Source organism: Sitophilus oryzae, unplaced genomic scaffold, assembly GCF_002938485.1.
Source record: "Sitophilus oryzae breed Bouriz unplaced genomic scaffold, Soryzae_2.0 scaffold_2006_pilon_pilon, whole genome shotgun sequence".
NCBI lineage: Eukaryota > Metazoa > Arthropoda > Insecta > Coleoptera > Curculionidae > Sitophilus > Sitophilus oryzae.
In genome coordinates, this window is record NW_022146732.1 from 3,363,308 (window position 1) to 3,389,096 (window position 25,789).

General features: G+C 35.1%; 1 protein-coding gene and 1 non-coding gene across 2 annotated transcripts in view; one reads left to right on the plus strand and one right to left on the minus strand.

The window, feature by feature from the left end:
* LOC115883967 (homeotic protein antennapedia-like) overlaps window positions 1-25,789 on the plus strand; it is a 449,763-nt gene that overhangs the window by 60,084 nt on the left and 363,890 nt on the right. The gene's annotated exons all lie outside the window — the stretch shown is intronic.
* On the minus strand, window positions 4,048-4,120 carry Trnak-cuu. Its single transcript has one exon. It is a non-coding gene; the product is annotated as a tRNA-Lys (tRNA).

Genomic DNA, 25,789 nt, shown 5'->3' on the forward strand with positions numbered 1-25,789 from the left:
AGTGCCAAACAAACGAGGTTGACAGATGGATAAGGTAGAGAAGAAGAGAATGGAACCAGCATGTCAATAGAATGGGCCCCGACAGAATGGCCATAATAATTCGCAACAACGTACCCCATGGCAGAAGACCTACTGGACGACCACCTAAACGTTGGCAAGACAGTTGGCAGTCAACCTCGCAAGAGTTGCTTAGATGAGGAGGAAACCGGAACTAGACAGGCGATACGCCTTCTAAAAGAAGAAGAAGAAGAAGAAGAAGATTTCAGTTATTCTAAAGTGCGAAATTTGGAAATTACGCATTTCCGCAGGAAAATTTGTGTTTTCCGTGGTTCACAGTAGCTTTTTAAAGACATTTTTTTTTCTAAGAACTGATTTCAGCTAAACGAAAGTTGACCCAATAAATTAATTATAAATATACAAACAGTTAATATTTACGGGAGGGGTCAGATTTCCCCTATTAATCCGGCTGTACCCTTTGGCATGGTTTTCCTCGGACAAATTAGTTTTTTCATCGAAATTTCCACCCAATCCCGTTTTTCGGCCGGAAAAATTCCCGTTCGCCTCTATTTGTGTAACATCTAAAATAGCGTGATGGATGCGGAGCGCGGAGATTGATCGCGTTCCCGTTGCGAGTGCAGCCTGCTCGCGCGTCCGTACGTGTTTGTCGTTATTTATCGGGCGGAATTGTTGAAATATGGCGCCAGTAATTTTATAAACCGTCAGGGCGCATTATTCGGCACGGGCCATTTGTTTTTGTAAGTTCGGTAAATAAATTTGGCAGCGACCGACATGGAAATAGTGGAAAAGTTTTTTTTTCCTCCCCGCGCTCGCACGCTCGTGTCCGTCGAACTAGATTTAGTTGGAAAACGAATTTTTCTAGTCGAATAAAATTAGGATGGATGGGATAGATTCCTTTGGGCGACATGGGATTGTCGAAAAATTTAGGGTTACTGTTTTTCCCATTGTATTTGATTTAAATTGATCTATGATGGAATTAGATCTATACCTGGCCAACAACACACATGATGAGCAAATGAGCAAATAAGTTTGCTGCAAAACACTCTTTTTTTTAATAGATTTTACTAGAAACACTTTCTACATAGAAACTACTTTAAATATACAGGGTGATTCACGGCAATGACACATTAGACGTTTATGGAGAACCGGTGATTTGTTACGAGCAGAAAAAATATTGTGATGGGTTGGCGTTGGTTTCTATGTAATTTGACAAATAAATAAAGCTGTCTCTTTAGTTGTCAGTTTTGAGTCAATATTTTTTAATTATCTTTCGTGTCTATTGCTGATTGAATTGAAGCCAGAAATGGCTAAAAACGATATAAGTAAATTACCAACAGATATTCAGACTACTTCTATTTAAATCCCGAATAACTTATGAAAAGGAATACAAAAATTTGCCTCGCTGTTAAAGTATCATTTAATCTACCTTTGCGGTTAAAGTACTATTTTATCTACTATTTTTGATAGATATAAGACAATATTAACAGTTGCTATGGTAAAAAATTCTAAAATTGTCATGGTAACGAAATTTCATGCATTTTGGTAGCTTAGATTCAAACTGTATTTTTCATCTAGTTATAGAGTTATAATTAATACGACTCATCAGAAAGGAACACTTCAAACAGACCAGTTAATAGAGACATATCAATCCAACTGCTTCTAATTAGCTTAATTAGTAAATGCGCACTCTTCAGACGACATTCATCTACTTTTTATCCCCCTTTTCCCAGTCCTTATTCAAAAGCATAATGGCCTCTTGGAGTCAGTCTTGTTTTTTCTAAAAGATCAAAGAGACAGTCAGGTATATGAGCAAGCCGTGTGAGAGCATCGGCCGTCTCTCTCTTGTATCTTACCTTATCTCCTTTGAAATGCGCATCCCCACCACCTCGGGTGCCAATTAGTATCCGTCTGAAATGAGCTGAAAATTTTCGTGATACAGTCAACTGGTCCTACTCACCGAATTTATAATTCAAAATTACTGTTCTTCTTGTTTAAGGATATATATAAAATATAGGCACCAAAATGTTTGTTTTTCACATTTATCATTTATTTTTTCCATATCAACTGTTAAAATTGCCTTATATCTATCAAAAATAGTAGATAAAATAGTAAAAACTTTATTTCTTCTTGCACGTTTTTTAACTGCTTCCATTTTTGAAAATTTTTGTATTCCTTTTCATGAGTTATTCGGGATTTAAATGGAAGTAGATTGGATATGGCGTTTGTCGCCTCAGCCTGAATATCTGTTGGTAATTTACTTATTTCGTTTTGAGCCATTTCTGGCTCCAATTCAATCAGCAATCGACACGAAAGAGAATTAAAAAATATTGACTGAAAACTGACAACTAAAGAGACAGCTTTATTTATTTGTCAAATTACATAGAAAAATCAAACAAGTTTTTTTTTAATATAATCTTCACATATTTAAATACTAAAAACCTTCTCCAAGAGAATAATCAAGACAAGAATAACATTTGTAATGCCCAACAATATTTGGAGATCTAGGCAGTACCCTCAACGTACAAAACTTAAAATTTTTAATTCAAAAGTCAAGTTAGTAGTGTTGTATGGTCCAGAGACCTGGAAAATTACCCCACCGTTGCTTGAAAAGCTCCAAGTATTCATATACCGCCGTCTGCGAAAAATTATAGGAATATTCTGGCCAGGCACTATTAGAAATGAGCATTTATGGAGCTCAAACAACTAGAGGCAGGTGTAGAATGAGATCAAACTGAGGGAATGGAGGTTGATTAGTGACACATTACGACGAAGACACACAAAGCAAAGAAAACCTATCCAGGTAAGATGTAGAATCAATTTGAAACAACCGAGCCATCTGGAGAGCAGTTACTGAGAGCATTTCCTGAAGCTCTATGCTCCACGTTGAGGTAAAGGACAAATTGAATGGCATTGTGCGTGTTGTTGTCATCGAACTTTCATTCGACCTGAAAAGTCTTTACTAGCCTTATTTTATAACATAAGTGTCCCAGAATTTTGAATATGCCTCCTATATAATCATAATTGGAGAAAATAAATATGTGACTAATCACTTTAAACCTTATCTGTTTACGGTACCAAAATGGTGGCGTATAAGATGGCTTCTTTGACGTTTAATATATTACTATCTCAGGTCCAGTTAGTCGAAGCCCGAAAATAACTGCCGCACAAAACACAGGCCATATTTCATCAACTCTGGCCTATGCTAATTATACCGACGCGACGTATACCCTTTACCGCTTCTTTTTTCACCGAAAACGATATTTCAAAATGAAATTTGACCCAAAAAACACACGAAAGCACGCACATATACACACATAAATTCAGGGACATGAGGATATAACACATTTTTTTAGTTTGTTGCATTTATTTTGCTAATTATTTCATCATATTTAGCTTTATTAAAGTATTGATTTCGTTATTACATACTCAGCATATTCATCTTTAATTTACACCAAAGTGTCTGTCCTATTTGATGACTGCATATTTATTTAAAGTAGTCTAATATTGGATTATGGTCCTATCTGGGTCTTTTTACCCCTCATGGATGTAAGTAATCATGGACTTTTGTGTAGTCGACCTTGTTGCATTTTTAACCTGTGCATTTTTATGTTAGGGACTTAGTTTTGTTTGGTTGAAGGACTGAATTATTTGTATCCAAAATGAACACAATATGAAGGTTTCTGGCAGTTTTGCACAATAATAATTGTTGAAATATGAAGTGGGACTATTTATTGTTTTTCCTACATCTATTTTTTAACTTTAACGGTATTTAATTAAGGATGCCTCAGTTTAAAGCAATTTTGCTTGCCACGCCCTTTTTTTATTTGAAGTTCAATAAAACACAAAGTTTACTTAATTAGGATGAGTTGCATAGAGTATAATCTCGTGGCGCCCTTTTATTAATATCTTTGAACCCCGACCACCCGGCTGTTAAAATTAAAAAGCTAGTGGCCTCTATGCAACTCATTCAGATTAAGTAAACTTTGTGTTTTATTGAACTTCGAATAAGAAAGGGAGTGGCAATTTTGGCGCCCAACGTGGGGCTCGAACCCACGACCCTGAGATTAAGAGTCTCATGCTCTACCGCCTGAGCTAGCCGGGCCCTTTCTTATTCGAAGTTCAATAAAACACAAAGTTTACTTAATCTGAATGAGTTGCATAGAGGCCACCAGCTTTTTAATTTTATCAGCCAGGTGATCGGGGTTCAAAGATATTAATAAAAGGGCGCCACAAGATTATACTCTATGAACTCGGCATAAAAGATGTGACTATTAAGTAGACTTCAACACTAACCTCGAACTGTTGAGTGTAACTACCATGAACTTCAAATATTACTATAACTATTTGTACTTAAGTGACTCTAACTTAACTATGAGACTAGACTGTAAATAATACTACTAAAAATATTTAAGCAATTTATTAAAATATCAAAAAGTTTATATTTAAAGAAATGAAATTGAAGTTAAATGAAATGTAAAGTTAAATGAAATTTAAATCAATAAGTACTAAACCTATGATGTCAAACCCCCTTATCTAACTTAATACTAGATACAAACAGGGTGGTTTACATAAAGCAAATCTAAATCTAAACAGTCTTACTCTAATCGATGTACAATCTTGAAACAACTCGGAAGTTCCTCCGGCTGAGCTACGGTGTATAGCTACAGGGTGGCTACGGCGGTGCACAGCAGCTCGGTGTACTGTCACTGGAGCCCACGGATTTCAGCAGACGTACGGATGCCGGCCAGGTGTAGGACTTCAAAAGGTGAACATAAAAAACCCTAAATAATATTGGTTGTCTTAGAAAAGAGCCTCAATTATAGAACAAGGACTAGCACAACGTGTAGGAGTTAATGAAGGTAATAAAGAAGGACTAATTAAATATGAACTTTACCTCAACGAGGGTTTATGATGTCCAACGGGTAACTCTACACACGGGCAACAGGAACGGATGGAATTCTGGACTGTTCTGTGCTATACGGTCTGGATCGGTCTTCTTGCTCTACAATTACGAACAACCAAATAAGATTTAAGAAAGATAACACTCAACTAATCTTTCTACACCACGTGGGCGTGGAAAAGTCAGAAACTAGACAACAATATGAACAAAAATCAGTTGAGCATTGACTTAGAATAGGCAGAAGAATTATAGCATACCTTGAAACTGTTCGGGGACTTCTTGGGCACGTGGAATCGGAATATCGGTCGGAAAATTTGGCTATTTAATCCCTTACGGAAATTGGTCGGTGGTCCATACAAAATCCAACCACGTCTCTAACCAAATGTGTTTCGGAAGACTTAATCCTTCTCTAGGAAGGCCTGTTAACTACCAACAGGAAATGCTTCACGAAACGGCAGCCAGTTCTTCACGACGACACTCTTCAGTCGGTGGATACACAAGAAGTAATGCAAGGATTCGATTTCCTTCACAAAATCAGATTTCAACCGGAAATCTCCTCCAGGATATAGATAGAGAACTATATATCTCGACTAGTTCAACTCACAAAAGGCATAAATAAAAACGACGTTCTAGAATATTTTTCATTGTCATATTTCATATCCGGTCAATGAACGAACTTATTCACAAATTCCCACCATTAAATGAACGAATTGCACACTGCGATCCACATCAAAATAACCAATTTAACTACGAAATTTTATCTGATAATTATAAAATTTCAATAACCAAAACAAAGGATAAATAAATCCAAAACATCTGATTTGATCTGACAGTGACAAGTGACAAGTGATGACCAAAGATAAAAAGAGGTCGACAAAAATTCTAATGCTGGGCGGCATCCAGTAACAATATTCTGTGGCTCTATAGCGCGGTGTATATCGGGTTGCATAATGGTAAAATTTAAATAAAATAATATTTAACAATAAAATTATAGTAAACATGATGCAAAAATAATAGCTATTTGCGATATTTTATGAGCTAGCACACAGAGGTCGTTGCGAGGAAATTTGACTGTTACATGCTGTAAAAAAAGTCCGCAATTCGAAAGATTTTAATATTTAACAAAAAACTAACAGATACATTTTTATCTTTCAACGCGTCTCATTACACACATACCATAACTAAACCAAAGTTCTTGATGTGGAAAAGAAATAAATGGATAAACGGAAAACATATCTAATAAGTCAGTTGGTCATAGCGTCTTGCACGATTAATTATTCTCGGTTCAAGCAGTCATTGTAAGCGATGAATTTTTTGAAACATACTTTATATTGTTGTCGCAGTGTCTGTCACAGGATTTTGAGCGTGTTATTTTTTTTAATAAAAAAATTATTTAAATAAATCGGTATCATACAAAAATTACCAGAAATAAGTTTTTAAAAATTTTCTCCAGGAAATTTGGTGATTTTTGTCAAGATCTGGAAGGTTTTTGTGAAGTTGAAGAAATACGCTCGTTCAAGAAATTCGCTCGAAAATTGCTGGGAACAAAAGTAAGCAAAAGACACAACGAGCAAATCAGAAGCTAAGCCGTAATTTATACTGTACGTATGTGTGTTTACGGGGGCTTAAAAGAGAACGCGCGTACGCCATATTTATTATTCCGTGTTTATTTTAATAATTAATTAGTATCGGTGTTAACGGGCGCAAGAATATAATTAATTTGAGCGTTTTAATTAGAGATGTGCCTGTGTATGTGTTGCTTCGCGTAATGTGGAACTTAAACAGAAGCGTTTGTTTGTCTACTTTGTTGCGTGTACTTTGTAAGACGCAAAGGAAATGAAGAATAATAAGTTAAATTTGACAAGCAAAATGCAAGAATGCCGTTTACCTATTTACTTCTTTTCGACATCAAGAACTTTGGTTTAGTTATGGCATGTGTGTAATAAGAGGCGTTGAAAGATAAAAATGTATCTAGTATTTTTTTTAAATGTTAAAATATTTCGTATTGCGAACTTTTTGACAGCAACCTTGCTTTAAACTGAGGCATCCCTAATTAAGCACCGCTAAAGTGAAAAAATAGATGTAGGAAAAACAATAAATACTCCTGCTAAAATATCTTAACAATTTTTATTGTGCAAAACTGCCAGAAACCTTCATATTGTCTTCTTTTCTGATAAAAATCATTCGGCCCTTCAATCGAACAAAACTAAGTTCCTAACATAAAAATGCACAGGTTAAAAAGTTTGAAGAAGAAAATTAATTTTATTATATTAATTCACAGTAAACCAATTCAAATCAAACGTTCTATCCTGGGAGACGCGTTCTAAATTCAAGGGGTGCAAGAGCTCGAAGCGAAACAACAAAACTGAAAACGTGTGACCAAAATAGCTAATTAAAATTTGAATTATAAACGAGATTTAATTAAACTCCTCTCGAATCGAGTTTTAATATTAAACTAATTTAAATTCGTTTGGAAACTTTTAAAACATTAAAAAAATGTATGTGTGGAGAGTGTGGTAGATTTATAATAATTTTTTTACAGATTTTTCGACGTCAATGGTGGTGTTGTTAAGTACCCAAGGCTGCAGCGAGTTTTTATACGACAAAGCTTTAGTTTTAGAAACATTGAGACTATTGGTGATTAAGTCATTTGATATAATCCTATGAAGTGCCGTGACGTCCTTGTTGCTCCAAGTGAAGCTGTTGTCGTCCGCAAAAATACATATTTTACCACTGATGTTTATGTTAGCAATGTCGTTAATAAAAAGAAAAAACAAAATAGGGCCTAGTACTGAGCCTTGTGGTACTCGACATTCTATTGGCTTGCTAGAAGACAACGTGGCATCCACTCTTACAAGTTGACTTCTGTTGCTCAGATACGACTTAAACCATTCGAGAGATGAATGATAACTCCAGAAAGGAGGGCACATAATCTGCAACATCCTTCATTGTGAATTGTACGGGAGGATATATCATTCATATTCGATATTTTTTTTTTCGCCGGAAACACGAATTAATGTATTAATGCACCAATTTCCCGGACGTCAGCGAAACAATAAAAAATTCATTTTCCATTTCGGGAGGGGGGCAACGGGTAACGCGCGATATGAAACATGGCGGTTTAAAACCTCGGCCGGCTTGTTCGCGTCGCCGAATATAATATTTTATTATTATTTACGATCGGGCGCCGTATTTTCGATGTATAAATTCTATAATTAAAACAATATAACATTGTTTCGATGCGTTAATTTATATTTACATGGAGCCGGTGGCGGTGGTGGTGCAGTTGCATTAGGACGCGCGTGATTAATTAATTTCCATAAATTCGCGTGTTCGGGAGGGCGGCGTTAGGGGGCGTAATTGATGTCTGCGATGTGGTGACGCGTTTGCAGTTTGTCTATTTTGTGTGTTTTTTTCGGATGGGTATGTTTTTGCGAGGCTACGAGCGCAAAATTGATTAATTTAACACCTGAAAAGGTATAATAAAGGTATTTATAATAATAATAGCTCCCGCATATAGCGTTTAACGTCTTGGGAGTAGCAAGGTACAGTTTGCCATACTAGAGCCGTTCGGTATACAAGGTATTTTCTTTTTTAAAGAAATTTTTTTAAAGATATTTTCTTTTTAAAAGTATTTAAAAATATTATTGCCAGCGTATGTTTATGAAACTTAGAAATCTATCCAGAGATTCCGCAATTTTGCAGGATAAAATAGTAGATTTTGGGCTAAAACAACTACCTTTACTTTCTACAGGGTCATGTCTAGACTAATAAGGTAAGAGAAAAATTAGGTAAAGCATGTAAGAAAATATGATTCTTTTATCGAGATTTATAAGTCCTAAAAATATTTACACTTATTTATAAGTGTAAACATTTTCTTTTATTATAAGACTCACCCTGTATATTCGGAGTATCTAGCAATGTTGCGTTAGCCAGGGTATCGAGGATCAAAAGGATAACGAAAAGCAGATGAAATGACCAATCAAGGCTTATCACAGTCTTCGTGTTATTAGACTTTATTTCGTGTTATTAGAACACGGCAACAGCCACCTCAAAATCTAAAAACTAACAAAATACATCATAAATTATTCAACACTCTGTATAGTTTCTTTTGTCTCAATTAAATTAGGACATAAACGAGACATTAAGTAATCCGGAATTACCAGTTGCTTCCACAACATAAAAGTGACGCTGAAGGAAAAATTTATGGTTCCTCTAATAGTAAAAGTCAATAAAAAGTACATAAAATCAATTGATTTTACGATCCGGCGAATTATTCTTTTTGATTAATGACAATTCAATTGACTGGCATGTTGTTTGTGACGATAAAAAAGTGGTAAACACGATTTTATTACCACAGAATTAGATAGCGTTTTATTTTTATTTGATATAGTAATTTTGGGGGAGACATATTAAAAAATAAGATCTCAAAAATCATGATCTTAAATATGTATTTTATATGTATTTCAATTAAAGAACATATGAAGATTATAAACAAGATATATTTAAAAAAATTGAGAGGTCTCCAATTTGGAGGTTCAAATTCTGCAACTGATGTTTCATCAAAATATTTCATTCAGATCTAGTGCTCTATTATAGTCCTATTCTGTTCTCTATGTTCCTTTCTCCAGTCCTATCCTTTTCAAAAATTCAAATAACTCGGAAAATGAACCCTCCATGTTGCTCAACTCATGAATCAATGCTCAATATCGCTCATCAGTTTCTTTACCGCTAGTTCTGTTGTAGCGTTTTTTTTTTAAACATTACCAATGCGAACGGCAGCTTTTCATCGGAGAGCAGTCGTGGGTAAGGTATTTCACTAGAGAGAAAACTAAGCAATAACAATAAACAAAAAATTACAGATATTGGGCGCCAGGCATGTACAGAGAAAGAAAACGCAGTTGTATATTACTTAAAACTAATGACTATATTTATTCAAGATGGACTGTGATGGTATAAATAGCATTGTACAATTTTAATAATTATTATAGTGGTTATATGTCAACGAAAATGGTGTTAAGAATTGTACTAAATATCTATGAAAACAACTATGATAAAATACAAGACATGTAAAGTTTAAGAGAATATATGAAATGTAGCATTACTTGTAGCTTACAATTTGATATATTTTATATGATGTTAGTGCAATAATAATATCTATAAAAAAGTAATACTATTACATGGCGTAATGTAAGGAAACCTAAAATCTAAATCATATTGTAACTACTAAATCGACATAAATGTTCTTAATAATCTAACCACTAAATATAGTCTGTACGATATTATTTAAAATGTACGTTATTAAGTTAAGACTGAAAATGTTTTAAATGTTAAATGTAAAACTTGAACTTAAATCTACACTCAGCTGTTCTTTATATAATATCTTCAAACAGTAACAGCGTGAGGTGGTCTCGCATCTCTGTACTCGGCCATCCAATACAACAAAAGGGGCCAAAATGAGGACACCATGAATTGATACAGCCGTAACTACTAACTAAGTTATAGATGGGAACGAAGCAGCATGGGGCTCAAGCTACATCGACGCTGGGGCACTTTATATGCAAGAAAAATCATTCCTACTGGGGACACTCGTCCACAGGACATCCGTACATAGGATAATTGTACAAGGGAACACTACCCGTACCTTGGACCATAACTTAGGACTATAGCCTTGGAAATAGTCCGTACCTTGGACCCTAAAAATATGAAACTCTTGTTTAAAACCAAACAAGGTCTAATAAACAAAATAAACCTACCTCGAATTACTTCCGAGGCCTCAATAAAATACAAAGAAACTGTCCTTTCTTCCATGTAACATTCTGGAGGACAAAAGAAAAGGGACGCCAACGTGCCAGCAAAATACAAATACAAGTTAAGTTGGGACATCCAAAACTCTACCCTAAAAATTTGCAGTAATAATATCGAATCTAAAAGGATAATATTTCATTTTTACCTGTTGCTTTGAAATAGCAGCTGAGTCAGATTATACAGCAAGATTTAAATAATCACCATTTCTAAAAGCCAGGATGGTTAGGTTAGGCTACAAAGCGCTAAAAGCAAAAGTGAGTCGACAGCACAGAGAGTTGACAGAAGCGATGTTGAGAGCGCCTCCACAGAGCGATAACAGGGTTGTGTCGATACTAACAATTATTACATATCCAATATACGTAATTTTTGTGTAGCTTCCTTGTTACGATAGGTATTTATTTTCTATATAAAATTTCACACAAAGGCGAATGACCACTAATTTTAAACGCCGCTACGCATATATTGCTCAAAAACCAAATAAAACACGTACCGTTCGGCATTATGCGTGTTTTTTAACACTATATAAATTATTGCGCTCGCCAGACAAGGTTTTGGCTCTGCCATGGCATTCATCACGCCTTTTTTTAGTTAAAATTTTCCTTTTTTATTATTATTTTCCGAGTGACATAGTGCGTTTTGGGCCTGTGCCAGTTTAAAGTTAGTTGAAAGAGATTCGCCTTAGAATATTTTATATTTGATAATTAGTGCATAAACATAAAAATTTCCTCTTGATTTCACAAATCTGTTTCCAAAAAAATGTATTTTAATTTGATATTTATAAAAAAAGACATAATTTTAATTTTTCTTTAAATTTGGTGTCCAAAATGATTCAATATTGACACTGTTAAAGCTTAAAAATGAATGCTTTAGATATACGCTTCAGAAGAAATCACCTGGGAACCTACAATATATTCAAATACGGCAGGGAGACGCGATATCCCCAAAGCTGTTTACAGCAACATTAGAAGAAATCTTCCGTCAACTGGACTGGACCAATAAAGGATTAAAAATAGATGGGGAATATTTTAACCATCTAAGATTCGCTGATAACATAATCATAACTGCCAATAGTCCTGTAGAACTACAAGCACAAATTAACGAACTAAATACAGTCACCAATATAGGTCTCAAAATGAATTTAGCAAAAACTAAAGTAATGTACAACGAACTAGTAGACAGAAAAGGCAGACTAATACATAACACAACACTGATGAATATAACAAAAGAATATATATATATATATATATATATATATATATATATATATATATATATATATATATATATATATATATATATATATATATATATATATATATATATATATATATATATATTTATATATATATATATATATATATATATATATATATATATGGTTAACTAATACACAGCTCGAGATCTCTACTACCAGAATTCTTCTTCTTCTTCCTACTCTATATTAGGCAGAACTGTAGGCATGCCTGTTCATTCTTCACATCATGCCTACAGTTTTAATCGATGCTAAGGTATCACACCATCTTTTTTTTGGCCTTCCCGTACTTCTTCTACCCAGTGGTGATTTGTCTCGAGCTGATCTTACTATTCTTCCCTCATCCATTCGGCTTATCTGTTCATTACATTCGCGTCTTCTGCTCAATTCTTCTTCTTATCACGCTCTCTCCTGCCGAAGGTTGGCGAACCAAATGGCAATTGTAGCTCTGAAAACTGCAGCCCGGAAGATTTCCGCAGACGAGCGTTCAAACCATCTCCTCAAATCTTTTAGCCATGAGTTCTGGCGTCTTCCTACTGATCTTTTCCCTTGCACTTTGCCCTCTCTCATGAGGCGCAGTATTTCGTATCTACCACCTCTCATCACATGACCCAGGTATTGCATTTTTGTTTCCTTGATGGTGTTCAGTATCTCTTTTTGTTTTTGCATGCGCTGGAGTACTTCACTGTTGGTGATCCTTTTTACCCATGAGATTCGCAGTATCCGTCTGTATATATACATTTCGAAGGCTTCTATTCTCTTCTCGGTCTGTGAATCCAGTGTCCAGCTCTCACATCCATAGAGTAACACAGAGAAGACGTAGCATCTGGCCATTCGAGTTCTGAGATCCGCACTGAGATTTCTTGTAAAAAATGATTTCATTCTCACGAAGATTTTTCTCGCTTGCTCAATTCTTGAAAATATTTCTCTTTTCGGGTCGCACTGACTATTGATGTTAGCTCCTAAATACTTTATTGAGGTCACTTGTTCGATTGTTTGTCCCTTGACATGCAGGTGTGCATTTATTGGAGTCTTAGAAAAGGCCAATAGTTTGGTCTTGGAGACACTGAGATGCAGTCCAAACATCTCTCTATAGTGGACTACGGAATCCTATCCTTCTGCTCAATACCCATTCATTAATGCTATCCACCTTGCATGTTTATCTTATGTTGTCGTTTCGTTCTCTATCTAGCAGCGTTTTACTTCTGATTTTGCGCAGAATTTTCATCTCGCCTGTTTCCGAGAATCCTTTTGTTTTTGCTGTATCCGGTCTGGTTTCTGCCGTGTAGGTCATTATTGGTCTGACGACAGCCTTGTATATTCTTGACTTGGCCTCGACACTTATGTATTTATTTTTCCATATGTTATTGTATTTGGATGCTGAGATTATCATGTTATAAGATTTTGCTAATAGATTGAAGCGATATACTAGTCTTTGTAGATCGTCTTCATTTTCTGCAAATAGCACAGCGTCGTCGGCATAACATAGAATTGTCATATTGCGGTCTCCCATTTTATATCCATTTAAATGGCGCACTTGTTTGATTATTTCGTCCATGATTATATTAAAAAGAATTGGTTCAGTAAGATCCCCGTGGATATTAGCCTGGATTTTGTTAGCACTGTATATATTTTCTATGACTTTAAAATTAAGTTATGGGGTATTTGTCTGTCAAAAAGTAAATGAACAACATCTTCTAATTGAACCCGATCAAATGCTTTCTGCAGGTCTATGAAACGCATGTAAGCTGGTCTGTTGTACTCAATCGATTTCTCTGCAATCTGTCTTATAACAAAGAACGCATCATTGCAAGATCTACCCGTTCTAAATCCTTGTTGCTCATCTGATAGATATAATGCTGTTTAATTTGTTCAGAATTCAACGGAAGAATTACATTAGCTTGGAGTACTTATGGAAGAAACTCAATCATATTCAAATCTATAATGCCACTTTATCTAAAGAAGAAAACATTCGACCAATGAGTAGTACCCGTCATAGCCTATGCATACGAAACCTAGACAGTTAAAACGGACATTATAAGGAAACTTTAGGTCGCAAAACGCCCAATGAAACGAAATATGCTAGGAATAACCAAAGAAGACCGTAAAAGAATAGATTGGATACGATAACAGGTACAGGTAGTTGACGTCATCCGCAGAATCAAATTCCTCAAGTGGCAATGCACAGGACACCTGGTAAGAAAGCTGGACAACAGATGGACCACAAAAATGACAGCAAGGTACCCACAAGGAATTAAGAGACCTAGAAGAAGACAAAACCTGAGATGGAATCATGATATTAGGAAATCAGCCAGGGATAACCCATAAACAGAGAGTATCTAAATATGTGAGGGAGGCTATACCATAATCGGAAATGGTTGAATAAGCTGAAAATAATGATGATAATAAAAAATTTACTGGTATTTTTTCCTTTGTTTTCTAACAATCTAATTTAGAAATCAAACATTATACAGTTTTTTTTTCTACAAATATACTCGTATATTATAAAATTAAACCAGTTACCGCCACGCCATGCCACCACCGTATTATCTTGACGTAATCGAACTAATAACGAACAGGCGAGCAGATAATTTAACGGCAGTTTATCCTTTAACCCAACAACAGTCTTCAATTTGCGCTTAAACCCGGCACCAGGAAGCGCCACCTATTGACTCGCTGTCCAGTCCATAAATTCTCGCACAGGCTGCTCGCGTTACGCCACTACATAGATTAAGCGAACGTACTGCGCCCATCATCCGACTCCATTTAGACGTAATTCCTCCTCTAAGTAGATTAATTGTTTATTGATAATTTGTCAACCAGAACATTTAGATTTATTTATTGGATATTATGTTTTCTTTAGGGTCTATTTACGCTATATATTATGTTAGGCTTTAACCGCTAAAGTGTAGTAACGATCAACTTAATAACCATCAATTGGAACTTGCCAAAGAATGCCCAGAGAACATTTCCAAACTTTTTTACAAGGGCTGCCTATAGGGACAGTTGGGATGATGAAGGCCCGCTTTCATACCTACCAACTTACTGGTGGTCGTCCAGGTAACAACGTTACCAGCCCATATAACACACAATATCCGAAGAATATTCATAGAATGTCGGAATGTCCCATTATAAGATCATCTTATAGGATATCCTCCAGACATACTGTAGATCCTGTAGATGTCTCAGAATAGAATAGCCTACCTGTCGTATATCTAATGTACATCCAGCCGAGATATCCAAACATGCTTATGATAATAAAATATCCTAACAATATCGTCTAGATATTTAGGAAAAATAAGTAATGTACAACTTTTTATATTACTTTTAAGATGCAACAAACCATATAGATAGATAAATATTACTTCAAGGCAACAAAATATCCTGTTGGTATCTTCTGGATAATCTGGATATTTATGAGCTTGACCACTCCCAGTAATACAGAGAATTTAAAACGCCCGCGCAAAAAATTTCCCACGATCCATCTCGACAGTTGTTTGTTTTTGCATCGTGTATTATTCAGTTCTTTGATTTAGTGAAATTCGAGATGAATTCGGTCGTTTGTCGATATTAAATGGGCTTAAAAATGACTGAAACTAACAAAACTGGTTGAGGTTTTTTTATACTCATAGTTCTAGCCTTGTTCTACCAGAAATTCTATCCTAACCTCCACTAATGTCGAAAAACGACGAACGACTCGAAAAAAATGAAATAAAAATGAAACTTCTATCTTCTATCTATATTCTGTATCTCCGAAACTAAGGACATCATTTTAGGACATACATTTATACGAACTTTTTTACTGATTTTTATCTGCAAAATATGTTGCCGAAGTTTCCGGGATACAGTTTGGACCACCTTGTATAAGTAAATAATTTGATTATATTTTTAATAAATAAACATTGCAATGTAGATTGATTCGTTAGAATTATTATTTTGTTTAATTCCGAAAAATAAAATCATTTCTCATAAGAAAATTCCATTACCTTAAACAGCCAGGAAATAAAACTAACAGAAACGAAGACATATCACGCAATTTCCACCATCTACCTCTCCCATGGCAATTTATCTCACCTCCCCAACACATCCTCCATCTTTTTATCTCCTCCTTTGCCTCCCTTTTGGAGGCAGAGGCTTTTCCTGGCGCCTACACGTATAAAAACTAATTTTAAACGGTTTGATCCGAATTGCCCGGAATGGAAAGAAGAACGCGCTTTGAACAGTCCAATAAAGCAGAGACATAGTCATAATTCTTTATTCGGAGGATTGTTCTTGGAGTAAGAAATAGGGTTGGGGAGATATATAGTAAAATAAAAGAATGTATATTACCCAATTTACTACCCTAGTTGGTTTTGTTACATTATAATTATCATTAATTTAGGCTTCATATTTAAAATAATTAGTGAAGATTTTATGGAAAGCACTGTTCATCAAAATGTTTTATCCTATGTTATAGGGCTTGTTTCTCCCTACAATTTCCTGTCTTACAATGTACCGTTTGTGTCCGGGAAGGGTTCATAGTTGTCGATTTTCGAGGAATCAGTACATGTATATTATTTCGTATATTTTTCATTTTATTGATTTTATGGAAAGCACTGTTCATCAAAATGTTGTGTCCTATGTTATAGGGCTTGCTTGTCTCTACAATTTCCTGTCTCACAATGTACCGTTTGTGTCCGGGAAGGGTTCATAATTTCATCGTTGTCGTTGAAGAAATCAGTACATGTATATTATTTCGTATATTTTTCATTTTATTGATTTTATGGAAAGAACTGTTCATTAAAATGTTGTATCCTATATTATAGGGTTTTGAACGTGGTTCTTTTAAAACATATAGGGTAATAATTACTTTAAAAGAACTAAATATTAGATATGCGATAAAATAGTATTCACTTTATTTCGAATGCTTTAATTTTTATTATGTATATAAAACAATATTATATTATCAGCAATCGTTTATCAAACAAAATTCCATAGAACGAGTTTATTATTTTAACGTGATTTCTTGTGCATTTTACAATGCATTTTTTTTCTGAATGCAGTATTTTTGTTTCTCTATTATTTTACTGTCCTGTACCAAAAGAAATGAAGAAATTCATCCCCGAAAAGAATCGAAAACTTTTCCCTCCTCTCCTCTCTGATAGGGCACATCCTCAGACAGCGTAGGCGGCAGTGGAGGGCTTCGAGGGGGCCAAAAGGGCCGACTCGAAGGCGAAGGGGGTGGCGATACATCACCGAAGATTTACCGAGCCAGATACGACAGGGAAATTGCAAGAATGGCGCTGGCGGCGATCTATCTTTGTTGAGAGACATCGGGCTTCGGAAAAATAAGATAAAACCGTGAAATTTGTCTCTCAAGTGAGCGGGAATGGGCCTCGCGTATACGTATACACGTTCCGTGTTCGTTATACGGGGGTGCCGGGCCCGTGATTTATGCGCCGGAGAGGGTTGATGGAGAAACAATGTACTGGGAAGCGTCGGGGGATGTAGTGGCGCGGACGCCGAACAGCTTGGAGTGGTTGCAGTGTACGTAACTCAAAATGTTCGCTGTTTGTTGCCGGGGGATGATTTCTAAGTCATATAAAATAGAGACAATAAAGTCTCAAAGTTCTCATGAACGTGATCGAACTAATATCTCTAATAAAAAAAAAAAAAATTGCGTGCGCATATTTGTAGTGAAACTTCTTATTAACAATTGAAGGATTTGAAGAATATACAGGGTAGTCCGAACTGTATTCCGGAAACTTCGCCAGCGTATTCTGCAAATAAAAATAAAAACAGTTTCTGTTGAACTTTTGGCACAAAAATATCTCAAATTTATGATTTCAGTCTAATAACTATTTAAGAAATGCTAACTTCATGTTAAAAAATGGAAACAGACGCCACCTGGTGCAGCCTGGCAGTACTAGCTAAATTGAGGGGAATTGGAGGGGCGGGGCTTAAAAAAGGGGAAATTTTTAAAAAAATATTTTTATAAGTATCACTGTTTTACTGTTTAAAGTTAATAAGCATATTTTTTATTACTTTAATATAATTTAAAGTATTAAAAATATGTCTATTAACTTTACACAGCAAATCAATGATATTATTAAAGACTTATTATTTTCAGAGAAAATTCATAGTACTTAAATAAATTACACATTTAGTAAACAATATCATTTATTTTTTAGAGCTGCGATTTATATTACCATAATATTGAAGTATATATATTTTTTTAACAATGAAAAAGAATATCCCGGAACCTGAAAAAGAAAGATGATCAATTAATGACTTAAATTAGTTCAAATAACATTTTGCAAATAACTAGTGAATTGGAAAGATAAACATACTATTAAAAATACATTTTAGTAGTATGTTATCATCTATTTACTGATAATACATAAGTACATAATAGGTAAATAACAGGCATAAGGCACTATGATAAAACTACCTAGTAGTTGTATCATAATAACACACTATCACAAAAAATATGTGCTAATTTAAATTCCTTTAATGATCTAATGGAACACTATCTAGCCTCAATGCATGCCATTCCAAAGGCAAAAAAAAACTATTATACCAAATAAATATAAGCTGAGTAAAACATAAACCAAGCCAACGTGCATAAACAACCAAAAAATGCATCAAAAAATACTTTTATCAGATCATACCCTTGGATATATTATGTATTTTATATATCGCACATCCTGTTCAAAAGTTTACTAACTCAAAATAGAGAATATAGAGAACATTGTCAAGAGAAGTAAAAGAACCATTACTCGTAGCGATTTTTACCAAGAGACATTTTTTACCTAAAAAACTTCGTGAATGTATATTTATTTACTCAGTAGTTTTATACAGGTACTGGCGAAAAGTTATTACTCTTCAAATCAGTTAAAAATATGTAGGTGGCGCCCTCTACAAGTAGGAGTCATATTGATGTCAAAATCAAATTTCTCATATCAAAAAACTCCCAGACACCAATTTCCATCCAAATGTTGACGTTACTTCATAAATTATTTGGGAAAAATTGAAATAAAAATGAAACTTCTACACCCAATATCTCCGTAACTATGCATTTTAGGACATACATTTATACAAACTTTTTTACTTATTTTTATCTGCAGAATATGCTGCCGAAGTTTCCGAAATACAGTTCGGACCACCCTGTATAATAAACTAATCGTCGTGTCGTAATACACGCGCTACTAGCTCATCCAACCGATTCAGGAAGCTAGACGGACACTCGAAATTCTACGGCAAATACATAGTTTCCAATTTTTGAAAAGTGGGATAGTTTTCGTAAAGTTTACGACAACCCTCCGAGTTCTCCTCCCTTTACCTTATAACATCGAATTTGAAGTCAAAATGAGAGCAAGAAGAAGTACATGGCGTGACGGCGTCGCACATGCCGTCCATTTCCACGCGTCCGTCTACTATTTCTTCTCCTTTTTTCCCTCTACGTCTCCATGGCGAACGGCCAACCGACATTCCTCTTCTTCGACGAAGAAACGCGCGTTTATGCGTCTCCGTCGCCGGCCAGAAATAACCGTAGGCCTCGGTCGCGCCGAGTCACCTGTGTCTGCGTCCTCTCCTGGGACCGGACGGTGTCGTTTACCTGGGCGTGCTGCCGACGATTTCCTGGTGTAGATCGTCGCGCCATTACTATACTGGTCGTCTCGGTCTAAAATTACTTCTAGAAGTCAGGAGAGACCTAAAAAAACTTATATACTATATTCTTTAAAATGTAACGTTAGATTTAGACACTCGCCAAGTGGGTAGGCTATTGAAAATGATATGGCTGAAGCCCGCGGTTCGGATTCCTCGAAAACAAAGTACCTAACTGTGTCCAGATTAGCCTTAGTTCGAAAATGAAGATGTTAACTTAAAATACTTTTATTTTACTTAACATAGAGCTAATACAGGGTGTTCCTTAATGACATGCTAACATTTAAAGGTGTGATTCTTGGACCTATTCTAAGAGAAAAACTTAATATGAATGTATGTTCTAAACATCTTAATTTCTGAAATACAGGGTGGTAAAATTTTCTTAAAAAAAAACATTTTTTTTATAATAACTCTGATTTTATTACAGATATGATTATGTTAAAGTTGTTAGTCAGCATGTCAGTGCCATTAAGGAACAACCTGTAGCTATAGAAGAAAGCGGGTCCGGTGAACTATCCTGACACACGATTTTTGCATTTTTTTTTATCAAAAAGTAACCATTTTTAATAAAAAAATTTTATGTTAGTCATTTATTTCCCCTAAACAAAAAAGATGCATGAAATTCCGGATAACTTACTAGCTGATCTGACAACCATGTATCAATTCGCAATATTTGTCAAAATTCGACCTTCACTACTGTCAGCGTAAACATGGAAACGGACTTTCATTATCGGTTATGGAATTTGTCCTGGAATTTGCTTTTCCGCATCAGATTTTAGTCAAAGAATCCAAGAAGTTCATTTTAAGGTAACATAAACTTCATTTTCTAAGAAAAATCGTGTGTCAGGATAGTTCACCGAAGCCGAAGAAAGCTTCACATTCAATAGTCCCCAAAAAAAGCCTAATTCGATACATAACCGCAATACCTCTCCCCCTAACCCTACTACCCCTTCTGAAACCGTAACGTCCAATTAATTTGGTATCAAAATATCAATAGGAGGCCCTCTGCCGTACGTGTCTTGCATAATGTTAAGGCAATCACTGCGGATTGGCATGGCGGAAAGGGTTGCTCAACACTGTCCTGTAGGACGCACCCCTACGAAAATGGAACAGCTGTGTCTGGAAAAGGGTTTAGGGGATGCTGCAGTCATTATTTCACTCTGCCAGTGGATATTTATACTGGCGCAAAATTTGGCTTATTTTTCTTGAATACATATCAGAATATAATTATTATTGAGTTGATATGTTTAATTTTTGTACTAGGTACTACTTTTGTAACGTATAGAAAGAAAAAAGAAGAAAGAACTATCAAAAATAGAAACTAAGTTCAACAAACAATTATTTTTAGCTACTAGATCACTAGATATTTCAAGCGTGTTTTTGTTTTGCTGTCTAGTTTGTTGCGCAGTGGTATTTTTGGGTTAGCTGGAAATGTCATGTATGTTTTGATGTCTGTCCGTTTAGCCTGCCGTCATGCCGTAGAAATGCGAAGGGTATACGGTACTGCCAGTGAAACTTTCCCGGCAAAAATTCTCTGTTTAAATACCACCGGTAAAAATACATCGGAGATTTTATTTTATAAAGAATTTTCAGTGAGCTGTAGGCTGTATGTATATAGTTTAATTTTTTAATCAGACCGTATATTTTAAAGAATTTTCTTTGTTTACCCAAGAAAAAAAATGTAATATTAAACTACAAAATCTTAAAATAATATTCAGATGTACGGTATTCCGTATATTGATGCACACAGATGTACACTAGAATATACTGTATGATCGAAAAAAAAACGGCTTCAAAGATGGCCACACTGCCATGAAAAAATGCTAATGAATCAAATAAAATCAAACATATTTTGGCCTCATTAATGGTCATAATTGAATTAATAAGATATCTATTGATTTTATGCGTATACTTGTTCAGATCTTGATCAGATTTAGAATAACAATGCTGCATATTTGATTTAAGGAAATATATATTTGTTTATTAGTGTTTTCCTTTTGTTTTTTAAATACATTTCTTTTATTTCAAGCCTTTCTCATTATATTTTGAAGTGCAAGTGATTTATTAATATGTCACTTTGTTTAAAGCTTCAGTCGATTTTAATCGAATATGATCAGTACTAAAAATTTAAATGAAATAAATATCAAATCTATTAGTAAAATAACTTTATTTCGGAATTAATCTTTTGGTGATAAGTAGGTAAATACAATTGTACTGAATGGTATTCTGGTGAATTTTGTCTAATGACGAATGGTTTTTGTAATGTCCTGGAATTGATCTGCCTTTATTAGATTCCTTCAAAGGTCGCAGAGATTCTAAAAAAGAAAGCAACGTTTAGTTAAATAATATGACATACTTTTCTCCATCTTAAAACTGGAGTTAACCTGAAACAGACAATTTTTTTATACAGAGTATACAGGACTTGCAGGTTTTCTAAATCGTATAATTTAAAAAAAAAACAGTATTTTGTTAGGTTCCTAAAGCCACTATAGATGAGAAAACCGCTTTATGTTGAATTTAAAAAAGTGCGGTTCTTAAATAACTCGAAAGACTCGAAAGTCAAAATAATGGAACGAGACAAAAATCATATAAAAATGTGTGGCTGATCGGGCTTATCGCGTCAATCCCACCAAACACCATCTTTCTATGTCTACCTCGAATGACTTTCTATTGGAGAGTATTAATTACGTGGCAAAAGCCTACCAAAAATCTATTTAAACTGTTAGCAATTCTTATAGAAATAAAATACTCTCGTGCTTAAAATATATATATTATAAGGACGTCTTATTGGAATAAATAGACAAGCCACCCTTTCAAAAATAATAAGGCAATGTCAGTTTATTTTGAACGTGGTTCTTTTAAAACATATAGGGTAATTATTATTTTAAAAGGACTAAATATTAGATATCCGATAAAATAGTATTCACTTTATATCGAATGCTTTAATTTTTATTATGTATATAAAACAATATTATATTATCAGCAATCGTTTAATGAAACAAAAAATTAGGTAAATCGAATTCCATAGAACGAGTTTATTATTTCAACGTGATTTATTGCGCATTTTACAATGCATTTTTTTTCTAAGTGTAGGGAACGACAATCGGTGATAATTTTGGCGAGATCAATCTTTAGACTCCATTTACTAAAAATTAACTTAAAATTTGTCAAAAATTAAAGCTAATAATTATTGAAAGATTAAAAAAGGATAGAACGCTACTCTAGGCACACAAATCTATATCCAAAAAATTATTTATTCTCGAATTTTATAACAAAGATTTAGCCAGGTAGTATTAGGTATGTCAAAGCCAAATTATTGTGATTTAATTTTTGAAACAAAATAATACCAAACCAAACCAAAAAATGCAATATAATTTATTTAAATTATATTATATTTCCTGGATGTCCCTACCATTTACCGCGATTGGTTTAAGTGACTTTCTCATAAATATTCACCGCCCTCTTTGATCAGGGACTTTTTCTGAGAGACGAGAAGGGGTCCGTGTCTCTCCCTGTCTCTTACCCCATCTAAAAAGCCACCGACTAATATCTTCGGGGTATTTTTAATATACTGCCGTGTGGTTTATGAAGTGATGACGTATTTAGATTATGATACCGGCGTTCTAATGAAATTGGCATCCTCTCTCAGTGAAGAGGAAGAAAAAAGAGACAAGAGGAAATTACTGTTTTTTTTTATTTACTGAAGTCGTTTGATGATGGTGAAATTTATGTTCAGTAGATGTATTAAGTGTCCGAAGATTTGCTTAATGGTGTTGTTTTTTTAGAACAATTCGAGGTTATTTTGTCAGATTTACTTTGGCGAAATATTCTGCGAATTCTGTCATTATCTGGTAGTTTGAATAATATCCTCACCATTATCTAATAATGCTAATATCCTACTAAAATTGACAGGTAATGTAGAAAATCCAGGAGAAAGTTCGAATAACATTTTCCAAGCAACGTATGTGCTGTACTAGACTTTCTCGTATTACTTGATTTTCGACCAAGGTGCGTGTTTTAACTTATAATTTATCTTCCTGTATATTATTAAAGACGTAGGTACTATACCAAGTATTCGGTACTGAGGATTTAGACGACGATTAATTGGCGGTTTACGTCGATCTAAGAAAGTTCTCTCGTGTTTCACTGATACGTACACAGGTAGAAATCATACACTTTAATGAGCATCATTAAATATTCGAGCTGTGAGTAAAAGAGATTATGTTGCAAGCAGATTAATAAAGACCTCGAATGACTTTTTATAAAATAAAGAACTTAAAAGAATGTGTTCGGGCAAGGGTTAGGTACAAGGCAAGCGATAGTTGCAACACAGGTGCTTGTCCAGAACTGCTACGAGCAGAGAAAGGATGTGTGCATGTGTTTCATAGACTATGAAAAGGCATTCGATCGCGTGCAACAACGCAAATTAATGCAGCTACTCAAAAGACTCGATATAGACCAAAAAAACATATAATGCATCGAAAACTTGTACTGGAACCAAACAGCACAAATAAAATTGGCCAATACCATGTCCAATCCCATACAAGTTAGAAGGGGGGTGCGACAGGGTTGCGTGCTGTCTCCACTCCTATTTAATTTGTACTCAGAGGCTATTTTCCAAGAGGCTCTAGAGGATGTGGAAATGGGAGTCAAAGTTAACGGAGTGTGGATTAATAACATCCGCTACGCCGACGATAAGGTCTTGATTGCAGATAATATACATGATCTACAACAACTGGTACAAGGTTCAGAGATGGGTCAACAAGGTAGGAGAACAGAGTAAAGTAATGGGTTTAAACATAAACATCATGAAAACTAACTTTATGATAATATCCAGAAATCCAGATATGTTTATATTACTTTACTAATTATATTTATCCATTATAACATTTAATACAAGGCCCATAGAGAGGGTAGATAAATTTAAGTACTTGGGCATCTGGCTCTCCGAATAATGGTCATCAGACAAGGAAATTAAATGTCGCATCGAACAAGCTCGGCAGGCATTCTTGAGGTTCCGAAAAGTACTTGTCTGTTCTGATTTTAACCTTAACGTCAGATTAAGATTCGTAAAGTGTTACGTGTGGTCGGTGCTCCTTTATGGTATGGAAGGTTGGACATTGAAAACAGCTGCCACTAATAAACTAGAGGCTTTTGAGATGTGGCTATGTCGCAGAATTCTGAAGATACCTTGGACGGCTAGGTTAACAAAAGAGGAAGTTCTGAGATGTGTGCACAAACAGCGCGAATTGTTTGAATTGATTAAGAAGAAAAAAACCGCATACATGGTGTACATAATGCGAAACCCCAAATATCAATTCTTGCATCTGTTAATCGAAGGCAAGATCGAAGGCCGGAGGGGTATCGGAAGGATTTTATTCCGTCTTGGCTGAGGAATGTTAGACAGTGGACAGGCCTACACGATGTACAGTCGTTAATAAACACCGCCAGGAATAGAGAAGCGATGGAAAATGTTATCGCAAACATCCATTAATGGATTTGCACTAGAAGAAGAAGAAGAAAAGAATGTGGGGGATAATTAAAAGTTTGATGAAATATTTAGGTTTTTAGACCGCTGTTTATAGTGCCCGGTGGCGTAGAGGTACAGCTCTCGTCTACAAATCTCAAGGTTGAGGGTTCGAAGCCTACAGCCGGCATTTCATCAGCCGACTATTTATAATAAAATAAAAATAGTTTGGGTACCTAGGTCGACTCAGCCTTAAATGAGTACTTGGGATTCACAATCCTGAGGTAATAATAGGCGGTTGAAGCGTAGTGCTATCCACATTACCTTCCTTGTATACCGAATGGCTCTAGCATGGCAAGCTGTGCCTTGCTACTCTCAAGACGTTAAACGCTATATACGGGAGCTATTATTATTATTATTATTATACAGCTTATATTAAAATCTATTGACACACCCTGCTCGTTCACTCAAGTTGATGATTTTAAAGTGGCATTTTCTTTAGAATCAAATTGTACCTCTTCGATGAAGCTCGAATTTGGCTCACCCTGTTCATCGCCCATCCAAATACAGTAATTCCCACAGCACAGTACACCTCCAACTCGCATAAATCACCTGGAAACTTTGCGTGTCTATTGCGAAATTAAAAGGAGCGGGAGTTGTGCCGGAGTTGCTCAACTTTGAAATATATCAAAATATT